Consider the following 16,364-nt stretch of genomic DNA (forward strand, 5'->3'; position numbering starts at 1 on the left):
CAGAAATGTTGCGACAAACCTCGAGGGATTCTGAAGGGTGAGGAACAAATCGAGGGTAGGAACCAATGTGTGAAAACGTCATCCAGCGACGCTGCAGTACGTCGAAGTTAGAGGCGCTGGCACCTGCCACAAGGCCATCTCTTTGGCAGCCGACGAGTTTGTACGCGGATGGATCACAGCCGGAACGTCTTGCAATGTTGTTTGTTATTCGGTGTCGCGACTGAATGCCGCGATCGGCAGTAGAGAAGATAGAGCTAGCTGCTGCATAGAAGGGCCTTGTCTTCTATGAACGCGATAGTTTGTTGCGTTGGTTGGTGGTGGTTTAGGACATAGGTTTCCATGTGCACTTTGTTTTTCTCCTGTATACCGAAAAACGTTGAAGATTTTAAAGGCTTCCAGGAGAAAAATAAATTGCAGATGGAAACCATTGTCTGAAACCGTCTTCATTGGGACAACAGAGCATCACATTCATAGGAGACATGGCCTTTCTACACAGCAGCTAGCCATCTTCTCCACTGGCGATTGTGGCAATCAGCCGCGACCACTGAATAACAAACAAATATTGCAAGACATTCCGACTACGGTCCGTCAGTGTACAAGTCACGTTTCCTGCTGAAGGGGTAGCCCAGTGGCAGGCGCTGGCAACTGTAGCCTCGACCTCTGTAGCGTCGTTGGTTCACGTTTCCGGGCAGGGATTTCTATCCTCGATTTGCTCCTCAACACACCATGTACATTCCCTAGAAGTTTTTCGTAACATTTCTGGGATACCCTGCGTACATGATGCACTGGATAGCATTGGAAGCTCTGTTGGGCTTATCGTGCACGATGTTATTGTCTGTGGGAAGGTTCCAACGCCAGAAGAGGGTAGGAAAATGCAGGACACCAGCAGAGCATCGAAGAGTGTTGCAAGCTCTCTTAGTTGACCCTGAACAAAAATTAATGTGAAGTATTGGGTGTAAATAGACACAACGATCCATCATCGTTTAATTGCACTAGTGATGATAAATCACTGGAATCATTAACAAGTGTAAAACACCTAGGAATGGCCTGTGGAATGATCACATAAAACTAGTGGTAGCAAAAGGAGATGCCAGGCTGGGATTCTTTGGAAGAACCTTAAAGAAATCTAATACACCCACGAAAGAAATGGCTTAAGAAACACTTGTCCGACCGACTCTTTAATGTTAATCACCAATCTGTATCTTTATCAGGTTTTATTAATTAAGAAAATAGAGAAGATCCAACGAGGAGCGGCTCGTTTCATCACGGGCTTGTTTACTAAGCGCGAGAGAGTAGAGGGGAAGCTCACCAGACAAGCTACAAGAGGGGCATTTTTATGTTCCGAGAAAAATCGGGCAACGTATTACTCACTTCTACATCGAGTAAGTCAGTGAAATCAGGTTCGTGCAGAGGCTTACCGACACTAGTTCTGCCATGCACTATTCGCGAATGAAATACAGAAAAAGGGAAATAATGGGATACCACAATAACCGTAAAGGAGCTTGCGGAGTATAGATTTAGATGTTGGTCCCTCACATATTGCTTAATGGTTGTGCTTCGTACAAGTCATAAGTGATCCTTCAAGCAGATTTTATGGAAATCTGTATTCATAAACAATCTGTATTCATAATCTGATGCAGTAGTAGTATTCTATTCGGCGTTTTGCATATGGGCCCATTCATCTCCTCGCATAGCACACATGGCAAATTCTTGAATAGCTGTCCGATGTTCAATCATCCTACTCTCTCTTCACGTCCTTCACTCTGTACTGTTACAATGTCCTCTAGAACATTGTTAGGGTTCAGTCTATTGTCCTCCATCTTAAATTAGTCTCTGCTCATTTGCCTGATAGATGGAACTATCGCCCTAAAAACTACTACAATATTTTTCCATGTTTTTGTTTTCTGACAGTACATCCAACGTTATAAAAAGTCTACATCTGTTCCTCTGCATTCGAAAGAGCGTGCAAGTCATCACTCTACTACAGTTCTATTTCAAAATTCTACAACATTGTCAACAGAAAGCACATAAACTCGTCATATCTTCTATCACTGCACCTTTCCGTAACATGCCTTTTACATTTTATAGATGTTTAAAACTTTCCACAATCACCACTCGGCTATTCATACTACACTTTCTTTATTATGAATTAAGGCTAATAATTTTGTACAGAACCTCTTAAAACCCTTGCAAATAAAATTTAATTGTATTTTACTATTTTCAAGACACTTTATACAAGAGGCTTCATCGTCACAGTGTTGCGCGTATCTGTTTGTGACAGAAATTATGCAGGCTGCTGCCTCCTCCAAAGAATCTCTTTCCTGAAAGGTTCATCCAGAACTATATCAGTATTCTCTCTCTGACGAGAGATTTTAGCAAGACAGAACGCATGCAGCGAAAAAAAGACTTCATCGTGAACTTTACTAGGTAATAGCTTATTATGGTTGTGTGTCGGTCGCCACTTATTCTAATGATACTGCCTCAAATTTAAACGGCCAATTTTGAGATAATCGCCGCTTTTATTATTGCTGCAGGTGGATACCAGAATCGTGAGTTGCCCCAGAAATACGCAGAAACAGTCTTATTAATGTTGACAGACTCGCTACATTTTGCATAATTTTAGTGGACGTATATAATTTCAGGGAAATTTATAGCCTGTCGCTTAGAGATAAATAGAAAGCTTCATCGGACTTCTTCGAAAGTTTTGGCCGTTTGTCTTTGTTGGAACGTAGTCCTGCATTTTAGTGCTGAAGGATCTGCAGTAAATTTATTAGTTTAATTCAAGTGAATTTATTCTATTTCACTATGGAACAGCGGTTTCCGACCTGGGGGGAATTACCATCTGAAGGTTAAATGAAATTTCTGAGGGGTAAAAACAAAAGGATCATGGAATTTATTACATCATTATTAATATCACTGCTTTAAAAGACTGTAACACTGGTCAGGTAACTTATCAAAACAACAACTTTTTTCAAATATTAGCATTAACACATGTCATAATATGCTGCAGGTCACAGCTTGTGAAACGAATGCATGAACAAAGCCCTCATCACGTAGTCCACTCAGTACACGCATAGTTTGTTTACAGTTATTACTAGTGGCAGCGCTCGGACACAAAGAACTGACGTCCTGAACACTTCCACTTTCTGTCAGCTGAAAACTAATGAGTCCATCAATTAAGTCATTTACCAACAATAAGTATAATGTGATAGGTAGCTAAATATTTCGGGTAATCACGTCTCATCTGTGTAAGAGATCATGAGACCGATTGGCATGTTAATAATAACTAAACTCGACAACTGCATTTGGAATTTAAATGAGGGATATGACAGTGACTGTAATGGCAATGCTAACTGTGCTTTCACAGTGAGGTGGCAAAAGTCATGATATAGCGATAACCACATATACAGACGTGGTACTATCGCATACACGAAATATAAAAGCACATTGCAGTTGCGGAGCAGTCATTTGTACTCAGGTGAATCATGTGAAGAGCGTTTCGACACGATTGTGGCCAATCCCACACGACGGGAATTAACTGACTGAACGCAGTATAGACCTAAGAGCTAGACCACAGGACATTCCATTTCGGAAGTCGTTGGGGTATTGAATATACCTGGATCCTCTCATCATGGACAACGCAGTGGCCGACAGCCTTCACTTAACGAACAAGAGCAGCGGCGTTTGTATGCGCTGATTTGTCAGTGCTAAAAGACAAGCAACACTGCGTGAAATAACTGCAGAAATCAATGTGCGGCGTACGACGAAAGTATCCGTTAGGACAATGGGTTGAAATCTGGCGTTAATGGGCTACGGCAGCAGATGACCGACACGAATGCTTTTGCCAACAGCATGACACAGCCTGCAGCGTCTCTCCTGAGCACGTGGCCGAATCAGTTAGACCTAGGCGACTAGAACGCCGTGATCTGGTCAGATGAGTTCCAATTTCTGCTGATAGGAGCTGATAGTAGAGTTCGAATGGGGGGCAGGCCCCTCGAGCAACGGATTCAATTTGTCAAAAAGGGAATGTGCAAGCTGGTGGTGTGGGCTGTGTTTACATGGAATGGACTGGGTCCTCTGGTCTATCTGAACCGATAATTGGCTGGAAATGGATATGTTCGGCTACTTGGAGACCATTTGCAACCATTCATGGACGTCAGGTTCCCAAACAACGATACAGTTTTTATGGATAATAATACACCATGTCATCGGACCACAATTGTTCACGACTCGTTTGAAGAACTTTCTGGACAATTCGAGAGAATGATTTGGCTACCGAGATCGCTCGACATGAATCCCATTGAACATTTACGGGACGTAATCGAAAAGTCAGTTCGAGCACAATATCTTGCGCACGGCAACACTTCCGCAAATATGGACAGCTACAGAACCAGCACGGCTCAGTATTTCTGCAGTGGACTTGCAAGACTTATTCAGTCCGCGCCACATGGAGCTGCTGCACTACGCCGGGCAGAAGGAGATCCGATAGGATATTAGGAATATCACACGAATTTGTCGACTCCGTGTATGCTCTGACTGGATTTCCTGCATGCTGTAGCAATGATGCGTTACGGCGAACAAGATGCTGTCAGGGGAGAGACCAAGGGCTGCAATGAGGGTTGGCCTTGGGACAGTGAACTCTTGGCCAGAGGAGCGTGGACGATCGGTGTTTTGTGTGAACGGCCGGGCAGCCACCAAAAGGTGACGCGCTGGAGACAATACATGGCAACGCAGCCTCTAACTGTTCCTCCTGTCTAGCTTGTAGGCCGTACCATGAGTCCACAGGTTACTGAGAAAAACTTGACTAGTGTTGTGAGAGATTTCAGATAATTCCTGCTGGGATCTCTGGGTTAGTAAAGGCATAGGCTCCGATGACAGAAAACATCTTGAGAAAGCGTAGCCAGAATACGACCGAGTTTGACGTTATTGCATGGTTGGTGGCCCACCAAGTCGACGCCATGAGAGAAAGATATCTTTCTCCATTTTGTTTTCCCACAGTGGGGATACGCGCTAGTGGGAAAAGCGCGATCTTGCATTACAGGTGGCATGTGACATAGGTACAGAGTCCCACTTTTAGACTAATAGGGACGGTAATGCAATTGATTGGGAGAATAGTTTTATGGAAGCCCTGTAGGGTGGGTCAAAAACTTTCAAAAGTATACTATTGGCCAGTGTTGGCGGAAAATTGGGTGACTGGTCGGGAAATTTTAGGTGTGTGAAAACAGTCGCCATACTAAGAGGCATAGCGTTTATAGATATTCAGAAGTGAAAACTCTGCTGCTAGAGACGAAAGAAGACAGACTTAGACTACAGAGATGATAGAGAACACTTCAGCCTCGTAGATGGGGAGAGAGGAAACTTGAAATACCAGGCTCTGAGACGGAGCGCCCCCTTTAGATGACGCTATTACGACTCGAAGCCAGGCACCTCTGATTCTGGTAAGAACATACTTCAACAAAAGCATGGTAGTGCTTGTTAGGAGTGTTAACTCGTTGACTTTATGAAAGCAGCGTACCCTCTATGGTTACTTGGTCCCATAATATGCTTGCCTTCACTTAGAGTCATTCTCTCGCCTTGCGATCACTGCATACTTGATGTTTAACTTTGCAATACAGCAGCTATGGTAAGAGATCGGCGTAATCAAACACTGCACCCATTCGCCTCAGAGTATTGCCAACTGTTAGATGTAATCATTAATTTGATCGCCTATGTACTACTTGATACAGAACTGTTTTTAATGAATGTTTAATTCCTTCAATATTTAACATGCTAGTTACAGAACAAATTATGAACATATTTTACTGTTTGTTTTTCCTTTAGTAGTAAATGAAACCCACATATGAAATTTCAGATAATTTGTAAATTATCTCGTCACTGGGCTTCAGCTCCGAGAAGCCTGTGAACCCCCGACTCGTTGAAATTCTTCTTATGACTGCAGAAGAATTCAATTTCTACCAAAACGAGGACTCATCAAATGTTGTTTGTAGGAATGCTTTTATTATCCTTTAATTACAAAATGTGATCTGAGGTTATTGATTTCAGGTACATCTCGTTTTTAACAAACTCCAGACTTCCGAAACAAAAACAAGAGCTTCCATAAATCAGTATTTACGTTATTATTGTAATCTTCTGGTTGTCTGTACTCCTAGACCCCCTGGTTCGTGCAGAAGGTACTTTGCTGCCTCCGGTTACTTTGCACGTCATGAAGCCAAGTACTGCTTCCACGTTCTTGGGACGGCATGGAGCTCATGAGCAATACCTCAGACAAAAATAATAAAACATACGAGGCAAGACTTGCTCCTTAATAAACTATCTTACATAATAATTAAACTTCTAAGTTCTGGTCGATTTTTCCGGATAAACAAACGAACAGATCTTCTGTTAGTAAAGCATTTAGATACACGGACTCATTTTTAGGCTTCACGTCTTCAATTAATAAGTTTATATTCAAAATTAGTACGAGATTTCAACCTAAATCAACGAAATGATTTATTTCCAAAAACTATGACTAGAAAAAACCAAGAAAATCTCGCACCTTCACAATAAACATAGGCAGAATTAATAGAACGTTAACTGAGATACACTCAACATAAGTGCTCATTGCTCCACAACTTATTGCGTTCCTTAAATTCCATTGCGTGGATTAATTAATTGGCACTGACTTCTGAGAAGCGACTTGATACCATAGCTGTATCGGTCATATCATCAAGGTAAAGCCTGACAAACTCGAGGATTCTTTGAAGTGCGTATGCTTTTAACTTGACTGTTTCTAAATTGGGTGAAGGATATGGATGAAACCAGAGTCGTCAGGGAGAGAAGTCGTGCATAGGAAGCGTGTTGAGTAACAAGTGTATAGCCCCCAATGTGGATAGTTAGCTTCCTTTTCCGGAGTTGCAGGTAGCATTCGCGATGCACTGAGAATCGTTTCACTATTCTGTAGAAAAAAAAAAAACGTCGTTGGAAATAACCAGCACCAACTGTCTCATAGACTCATTAGTTTGTGGTTTAATAAAACAACTAAAAAAATTAAATATAGTTTATCTTTCGACATTTAAAAAAAAATGTTCAAAATCATCATTTTTCATCCTACAGTTAGTTAGGCGCTAATGTTGATGGTGAGGGGGGAGAGGGGTGACGGGCTACTACTCAATATCTGATTAAACTAAGGGGTAACAGTGATAGATACGTTGGGAACCATTACTGTAGAACAATAACCGACACACGATAAAAAATAAATCTAAAAGTATTAATACCATTTAACTATAACTGAGACGTCAATAAATATTTCTTATTACATTTTTGGATCGCACTCACTGAGTTATTTGAACGCTGTCACGGGTAGCGAGAATTGTTACCATCTTCAGTTTCGACAGGTGTCTGCTACAGAAGACTTTTCACATGATCTCATAAGAGGAAACCAGATGGTGTCTGATGAGTCGAAGAAGCAAGCCACAAAACACAATCCACATTCCAAAACACCATTCTAGGATCTGACGCATGTGTTTAGGGGCAAGATAGGTGTTCTTGTTTTTGTGACAAGTTGCGTTTCATCGAGAATCTATTAACTATGGATCCATGAAACGAACCGTGTGTTTAATCTAATAGTAGCTGATTACTTTGCAATTCACAAAATGATAACTGGAGTATATCGTATAAGCCTCATGGACCAAATACCATAAGAAGCATTGATTGGAAGAAAAAGATCATATTTTGTCGTCCCAATGATTATAATGTACACAAACGTCTATTAGCAACGGGAAAATACGAATTTAAAGCAAGAGTTGTTGGAATAAATATGCTTTTTATCAATTTTGGCATCCATTGCCTTCCATACGTTACCACTAGTTAAAAAACTTAAAATTGTGGCTGGAGAATTCTTTGATTGTACCGAAGAAATAACGGCAGCCGTAGATACGTATTTGGTAGACTTTCAGTATGACATTTCAAGGGTGAAACGGTGTTGGACAAACTGAATTTACCCTAAAGCGGATTGTGATGTATCAAACGAATGAAAGTCCTTTTCGAGCCAGTGTGGCCAGGTGAGCTTTTTAAAATATTTTATGCTCTAATCAAATGTTGTGCAACACAGTACGTAGGTAGCGAGGACAAGGACAGCCCCGTGGACTTGTCAGCGACTGCGTCTGGTCGGAACGCTCGTTAGGCTGGCTCCCTATCGGCGGACACGGGGACCGCTCTGGAGACTGGTTTCGGACCGCTCTCCTAGACGCTATCACCCGCGTCCGGCGTAGCCCCGAGAAACCCTCACTCCCATCGGGCGTTATCTCTGGACGCCGAGGCGGATGCAAATGACGAGGAATTTGTTCGAACAGCGCTTCGACGGACGTTAATTAGGCAAAACTTGTTTTCTGGCGTCCTGGAACTATCAAGCTCTGATCTCGAACGACACGTCTCTAAGATAGCCGGGGAATATTCTACCTATTTAAATTTTTACATAATTGCTTAGAGATATGACCAGCAAAATGTTCGTTAATGGCATAGCTGTTTTAGAAATTTAAATGGAAGTCATTTACTCATCCGACAGAATTTTGTACGATGATATCACGCGAATATCGTTAATCTGGGGATCACCACTTCAAGCAAGTTTTGGAAAAGTAGGCAGTTTGATCATATTGTGCAGGTAGCTAAAACTATTACAAAAATGTGTCCTATCGCCAGGAGATCAACGGTAGACATTCTCACTGTCATTATCCGTGAAAGTTTGCGTTAAGTAGGGTATAAAACCTGAGTGATGTGTAAAAGATCCCTGAACGAGGTTCTATTTCTGCCCTCTGTGATCATAAGTGCCTAGTACTCGACAACCACGTGTCTGTAAGACTCGTCAGTATCTTTATGATGCATTGCGGATATGGAACGTCCTCTGTTCGGAGATCAATCATATCCCCATAAAATTTGACACGACTCAGTCAGTTTTTACCGAAATGATGTGCCCAGTGACCTGTAAGTAAAGATTGCATGAAAAGGTTGTTAGTGGCACCAAAGTTAGTGACATTCACTCACGAACGAGACAAAAACTGAAACTGGTATTAGCAAAGCAACAGTACGAATGCTTAACTCTGGTCTCAAATATTCCTTTACGGAGGAAAACCCCTAAGTGTTGGGGAAAGTTTAATTCTCGTGCCACGGAAAAAGTGAGTGAAATAGATATCAGTATTAGTGGCTTAAATCGTTCCCACTGAACAAAATCACAGGGCCCGATGGAATCTTTCGTAGATTCCTCGAACAAAAAGCTGTGCCTACCAGTTAAAAGAAAGCACACGTCACATCCGTCTTCAAGAAGGGTAGCAGAAGTGATCCACAAAACTACCGTCCAGCATCCTTGGCATCCAGTTGTAGAATCTTAGAACTTATTTTGAGATCAAAAGTAATGAGGTGTCTCGAACAGAATGACGTCTTCCATGCCAACCAGCACGAATTCTGAAGACAGCGCTTAGGTGAAACACAATTCGGACGCTTCTCGTGTGACTTACTGAAAGCCACGGAGTTAGACGCCAGGTAGTTAGATGCAGCATTTCTCGATTTGCGAAAGGCATTTGTCTAAGTAAAATACCTACGCTTATTATCAAAGGTACGATCGTTGGGATATCAAACGAAATTTGTGATTAAACTGAGGGTCTTTTGGTAAGGAGGAGGCAGGAAGTCATCTTGGATGGAGAGTGATCGACAGATGTAGAAGCAACTCTCGGGTGTACCCCTGGGAAGTGAGTTGTGTTCCTAGCTGTTCATGATGTGTATTAATACCTCGCGGACAAAATTAACACTAACATCGGACATTTTCGCAGATCATGCAGTTATCTGTATTTAAGTACAGTCTGAAAAAAGCTGCAAAAATAAAAGTGGCCAATACTCTAAGAAAAAGCAAGGTTTACGTGGCCCGCAATCAAAATATTAAAGTTTGTCGAGCTGATAAACAGTCACTAACAAGCTAAATAAGTACATTTAATAAGGATCCTACACACTATGAATGCTTGAGTTAAAGCTGAAAGACGTTATAAGCCGCGGACTATATGTATATACGTACCAGATAAGGTAACAAAAGCCGACAAAGATTCGTCTTTGTTTAATGGTACCATTCGGAGAGTATTGCGAAAACAGGGACTACTACAGTCTCTCTCCAAATGAGATCGCAGGAATGTTGGTATATAAAATGTAATAGCAAAAAAAATGGTTCAAATGGCTCTGAGCACTATGGAACTTAACTTCTGAGGTCATCAGTCCCCTAGAACTTAGAACTACTTAAACCTAACTAACCTAAGGACATCACACACATCCGTGCCCGAGGTAGGATTCGAACCTGCGACAGTAGCGGTCGTGCGGTTCCAGACTGAAGCGCCTAGAACCGCTCGGCCACAACGGCCGGCCAAATGTAATAGCAACTCCTGCGTCAGGAAAAAAGGGCCATAAGTGAAGCTTACGATAATTGTCAATCATATTGTCGAGAGCTCTGTCAAAAATTTATAGGACGTTCTAGTAATAAGCAAAGTCAGTGAACGGATGCAAACCTTCAATAGAAACATTAGCGCATCAATCTGGTGTTGAAGCTGAAGACAGCAGATGGAGAGCAGAAGTATTAAATTTCGACTTTTACACTTGATGTTTGACCGCCGTACAGAGTCGCAAGTGACAGGTATTAATATACAGTATGAACCCGCGGTGCTGTACAACAATTATTACTACCGAAAGCAAACAACGCCTGACGGAACTCCAGTTCGCTTTTACGTTGAATACGCTGTGAATTAGTCCCTTTTAATAGCCCTTATTTGCCGATTCCGTGTTGAGTACCAAATTTTCACTGGAATAGAGTGCCTATTATACACACGTAAGGGAATGAGAGCACCATGGCTGTCGTCGGTCTGGGTCAGAAGTCTGCGACGGTACCTACTGGTTAACGGTACCTACTGGTTACTGTTGGTGTAGTTGCCCTTCTAGATAGTATCCCGTACGAGCAAACCAGCTGCGTCTTTAGCTGCGGTTACTCGTACTTCAAGTACCTGGGCTTCGCACGACTCTCTTTAAAAAGAATAGCTCTATTTGATCATAGGGCGAACCGCGCACGTCCGGTTTCATGCCCCGCAGCTAATTTGCTATAAATAATAATCTTTAGCTGTAATCCTGCAGTCAAATGGTCTGTACATTGGCTGTCATAACGAGTTAATATAATACACAGAAGTACAAAATACTCTGTCTGTTCTCATTTACGTAACACAAGCTGAAATAGTTCAGTCCTAATCTGGTGTACATTCAGACCTATAGTTCGGTCCTTAGCTGGTGCACATTCAGAACTCTCGAAATATAAAATCCCTTCGAAAGATAGAGTATTATAGCGGCCGACTACCGCCCAGAATCAATCACCTCTGCGACTCGATCATGACATTACCATAGGCAGGTCTTCCTTCTTCCAGCACTCGACATTAGGTGCCCAGACTCGCTCACTTACGCTCTTCACTCCAGAAGTTTCAGTCTTCACTTGGCTCCCTTAGTGTTCCTCTACTATCTGCTTTTCCATTGGCTGAAAACCGTCCCGATCAATAATAGATCGTTCTTCTTGTCTACAGACATTATTTGACTCAACATGACCACTTCCCAGACTAATCTAATATATTACAATAATATTTCGAAAAGAAATGTTATAAATATTCGGTCATACTCATATAATTCACAATAATTGCAAATAAAGGATTGTTCATAAATAAATAAACTAACTTTCTCGTAAACGGCGCTCACGTTAAATGACAACAAACTGTCATTAAATATTATTTGAACAATTATTTATGCCCTCTTGACAGCAGCATATTTTGGTTCTTCTTTCAATTGTCATGTCTGCTAACACATGCAATTGACCAGTTTTAAATGAGCAAAGTTTTTTAACAGCATTTGTAGTCAACATTTAAATAAAGTTACTGGTAAAATAGTAAACCGTACATTAAATAAATACACAGTATGACAAAATATAAGGTATTCCTACTATATTCATTTACAATGGAAATAATACAATATTCTGACCAAAATTTGTGAAATAAAAAAGATCTAAAGGACATGGTGAGTCAATATATAAAATAGATACAGATGAGTGGCTTTCAGGGATGATAACTATCGCGCAATGCTATCAGCTGAGATATCGTCTGTTGAAATAGCATGAACCGTTTAAAAGTTGTTAACCCAGAAGTCCACTGTGAAAATGTCTATTAGCTGTGAAATACTAATTTCTACAGGTTTAAAGATTTTAAAGGTACTGTTGTGTCACTGGATGCACCTCATTTTTCTCAGATCGCATATGTATTCAAATTCGCTTTAACATGTAACTGCCGGCCGAAGTGGCCGTGCGGTTAAAGGCGCTGCAGTCTGGAACCGCAAGACCGCTACGGTCGCAGGTTCGAATCCTTCCTCGGGCATGGATGTTTGTGATGTCCTTAGGTTAGTTAGGTTCAACTAGTTCTAAGTTCTAGGGGACTAATGACCTCAGCAGTTGAGTCCCATAGTGCTCAGAGCCATTTGAACCATTTTTTTAACATGTAACTGCAATTTATTTCCGAAGTTCAAAGAGCTGTAACTTAGCCATCTTTAAGATTGTATGACACTCCGCCATGTCTTGGAGTACTGTCTGTCGTCCAAAGCGAGCGTCCGTCGCCAAAATTCCCCGTACTGGTATCTTCCACGCTGAGCCCTTTGCTGACGCACCTGACTTGCCTGCAGCGGCCGCGGCAGCCCTCGGGCCGCATAACTTAGCAGACAAATTCACTTGACGTTGCAACAATTGTAGGCGTACCTTTAGAATAAGAGAGCATTTTCTAAAGTTAGACATTATGTCATTCTTTGAGGAAAAGAAGTTTCTCTCAGAGAATTAGTACCTCCCCAGGAAATACCGCTGTAGTGAGACAATTTGAATTATTCATACATTCCAAACAGAGATGCTGCGGAACAGGTGAAATCTGTCTTTCTAGATCTCCGAAAGGCATGCGACGCTACACAGCATCATTAACTACACTGACGGAAAAATATTCCAACATCAAGAAGGGGTTGTACGACGCAACCGAAAGTTGGTACGCGTGTTTCTACATCTGGAAGATAATGTCTATTCAAATTTCGCGTCAGTCGCATAAGAATAGCGATAGTAGCGAAACTAGGAATGTGCAAATAACGTTTGCTTTAAATACGCGCCGGCCGCTGGTGGCCTTGCGGTTCTAGGCGCTTCAGTCTGGAACCGCGCGACCGCTACGGTCGCAGGTTCGAATCCTGCCTCGGGCATGGATGTGTGTGATGTCCTTAGGTTAGTTAGGTTTAAGTAGTTCTAAGTTCTAGGGGACTGATGACCTGAGATGTTAAGTCCCATAGTGCTCAGAGCCATTTGAACCATTTTTTTTAAATACGCGCTGTAACGGTCAAGAGCGTTAGTTACCTCTGGACGCCGGCCGCTTGTGACCGAGCGGTTCTAGGCGCGTCAGTCCGGAACCGCACTGCTGCTACAGTCGCAAGTTCGAATCCTTCTCCGGGCATGGGTGTGTGTGGTGTCCTTAGGTCAGTTAGGTTTAAGTAGTTCTAAGTCTAGGGGACTGATGACCTCAGATGCTAAGTGCCATAGTGCTTAGAGTCATCTGAACCATTTTGAACCTCTGGACGTGTTTAGTTAATGTTAGTCAAGAACGCGTTTAAGGCAACAAAGACGCCATTATCGCCTCATTGAGTTTGAACTTGATCGTGTAATAGGACTAAGAGAAGCTAGGTGTTCCTTCTGCGACATTGCACAAAGAACTGGCAGGAATGTAGTCACTGTACGCGACTGCTGGCAGAAGTAGTCACTGGAAGGTGCAGTCTCAAAAGGAGTGGGCTCTGGACGGCCACGTGGCACTACCGAGAAGGAAGACCATCGTTCGGCATATGGCTCTGGCGCATTGTACTGCATCTGCAGCAGCAGTTTCAGCAACAGTTGGCGCTGTAGTAACACAGCGAACTATTACCAGTCGGTTACTTCAAGGACAGCTCCGAGCCAGGCTCCCTGCAGCATACATCCCGCTGACCCCCAACCACCACCATTTGCAACTTCAGTGGTGTCAAGCGAGAGCTCAATGGAGAGCAGGGTGGAGGTCTGTTGTGCTTTCTGATGAAAGCTGGTTCTGACTCTGTGTGTTGGTTAGAAGGAGGCCAGTGAAGCCAGACGAGAAGCCCGACGCTATTGCCCTGCCAGGCACTGCATGTTGTCGTGTGGTCGGTAGTTGTCATGACCAATGCTACCGCCCATCAGATGACCGCGATGGCGTGCTGATCGCCGAGCCTGACCCGCCCTTCAGCAAGCCAGTAGTGGATCGGAGTCTGCGACGTTAGAGAAGCTTGTGCTCCAGGTCGGTTTCTTCTAAGGGGCTCATCAGCGGTAGTTGTCATTCCTGTCTCGAAGATGGCTGCTGGTATATCACGAAGATGCAGTCATTCTCGCCCAACAGCATAGGGGAGACGTACCGGAGAACTGGATTCTCCTCCAAACTGTTACCTAACAGTAATCAGAGAATAGAATGCGAATGGAGTAAACGTCATCGATTCTTCGAGTAACTACTGGCCTGTCGGCTTTCGTATTTATTATGATTGAGGAAGGGGTTTTGCTACTACACATCGTTTGTAATGACCGAATCGTCCTCCTTTATTCCTAGCCGTCGGCAATTTCTCCCACTGCTACATTTTATTAACGATTTGTTTTGATACGTTAGCCCTTTTGACAAACCCACAGTGAGTGACGTTCAAAGCGAATCGTGCTTCTTGCTTCACGTCATGGAGGCGTACCGAGGCTTGCCTAGCTCTCTCTCCGTCGCGCACTTCCTTCTAAATCGCTCGCAGTGACACATTGCCTTGCTGAGCTTACTGCCCAAGCATACTCGCCTACGATACACACACACTGCCGACACAATGGTCGGCCTGTAAAGTCACAAATTTTCTGTTTCCCCAAACTGTTCTGTTTTGCTGTGGACCAGTACTAAAGAATCAGTACCTATGTACAGTCTTGATAACAACATCATTGTTACTAAATGTAACTAAGATCATGGTTACGAAAAAAACAGCATCTATGTACAATGTTGGCTAAAATACGATCGTTACTAAGTGTAGCTCAGATCATACTTGTTGAGGAGTCGGTAACGAAGTACAATATTGGCCACATCATCGCTACTACGTACAAAACGTCAACAGCAAAATGTAAGTCAAAGCATGACTGTTAAAGTGAAAGGCCATCAGAAGATTCTTCTTCGTCTTTTGATGGTTTTACCCGTTAACAGTCATACTTTGTGTAACTTACTGGTACTGACAGGTTGTACTCTGAGACGATGATGTGGGCAACGTTGTAGTTAGTTACCGACTCCTCAATGAGCATGATCTAACTTACCATTAGTAACCATGGGATTTTGGTCCACATTGTGCTTGGATAGAGCTGTTTTAGTAACAGTAATCCTAGTTACATCCAGTAACTATGATGTTATGGCCAACACTGCACATGTGTGCTGATTCTTTAGTAAGCGTGTTCTGAAGATGGCTGGTAACGGAAACAAGTGATCAGCAAACCGTAATCGTCATTTTATACTATGATCGACACTACTAAAATTTTTAGCAAATAGTACCGGTAGTTGAATCTCCTGTACTTAACGATGTCATACGAAATATCATCGCAGATACGCGATTGGTTCGGTGAATATTTGACTAACAGTGTGTTTACCAGACACAAAAGTACCTTCGTTTGTCCAAAGAAGCGCAATAGGGCCTCTGGCGTTCTAAATATACATAAACAGTTTATTAAGTATTATCAGCGCCGTAGATAGCAGAAAGGTCGAAATAGGCTACGCAAAAATGTAACCGGAATGTTCAGGAAACTTAAATCGGAATTTTTGGAAGAAATAAAACATAGTTCTCATGAAAACCCTTTGAGTACATTTAGAGAATTTACATTCCTGAAGGCAGCTGGAAAATCTGCAGTTACCGTGGTAAGCTCAAGATGACGAGAATAAGACAAGAGAGATAGGTTGCGAAGAGAGGTATATGGCCATGCTTTTCCTGATTCCGGAGTATATATGTCGAATCTACATGCAAATCTACATCTGCATCTTATGTAGATGTATAACGTCTCACTTACGAAGTCTCGGCCAGCAAACAGAGAACATCAGAAAATGGAGGTAGTGCAGTAATGGCAACAAGGAGGGCCACCTCATTACGTCAGTCAATTTCGCGATGCTACTCACGATCAGCAGTAATGGCATGGTCGGTGATTTGAAACCCAGTCTTCCTTTCGTGTCTCTATACATGGATGTGTCGTTTATTCCCAAAACCCTTGCAGATAGTATTATATTTTAAACCTGTCTTTTTTATACTGAATA

Source organism: Schistocerca americana, chromosome 5, assembly GCF_021461395.2.
Source record: "Schistocerca americana isolate TAMUIC-IGC-003095 chromosome 5, iqSchAmer2.1, whole genome shotgun sequence".
Taxonomy (NCBI): domain Eukaryota; kingdom Metazoa; phylum Arthropoda; class Insecta; order Orthoptera; family Acrididae; genus Schistocerca; species Schistocerca americana.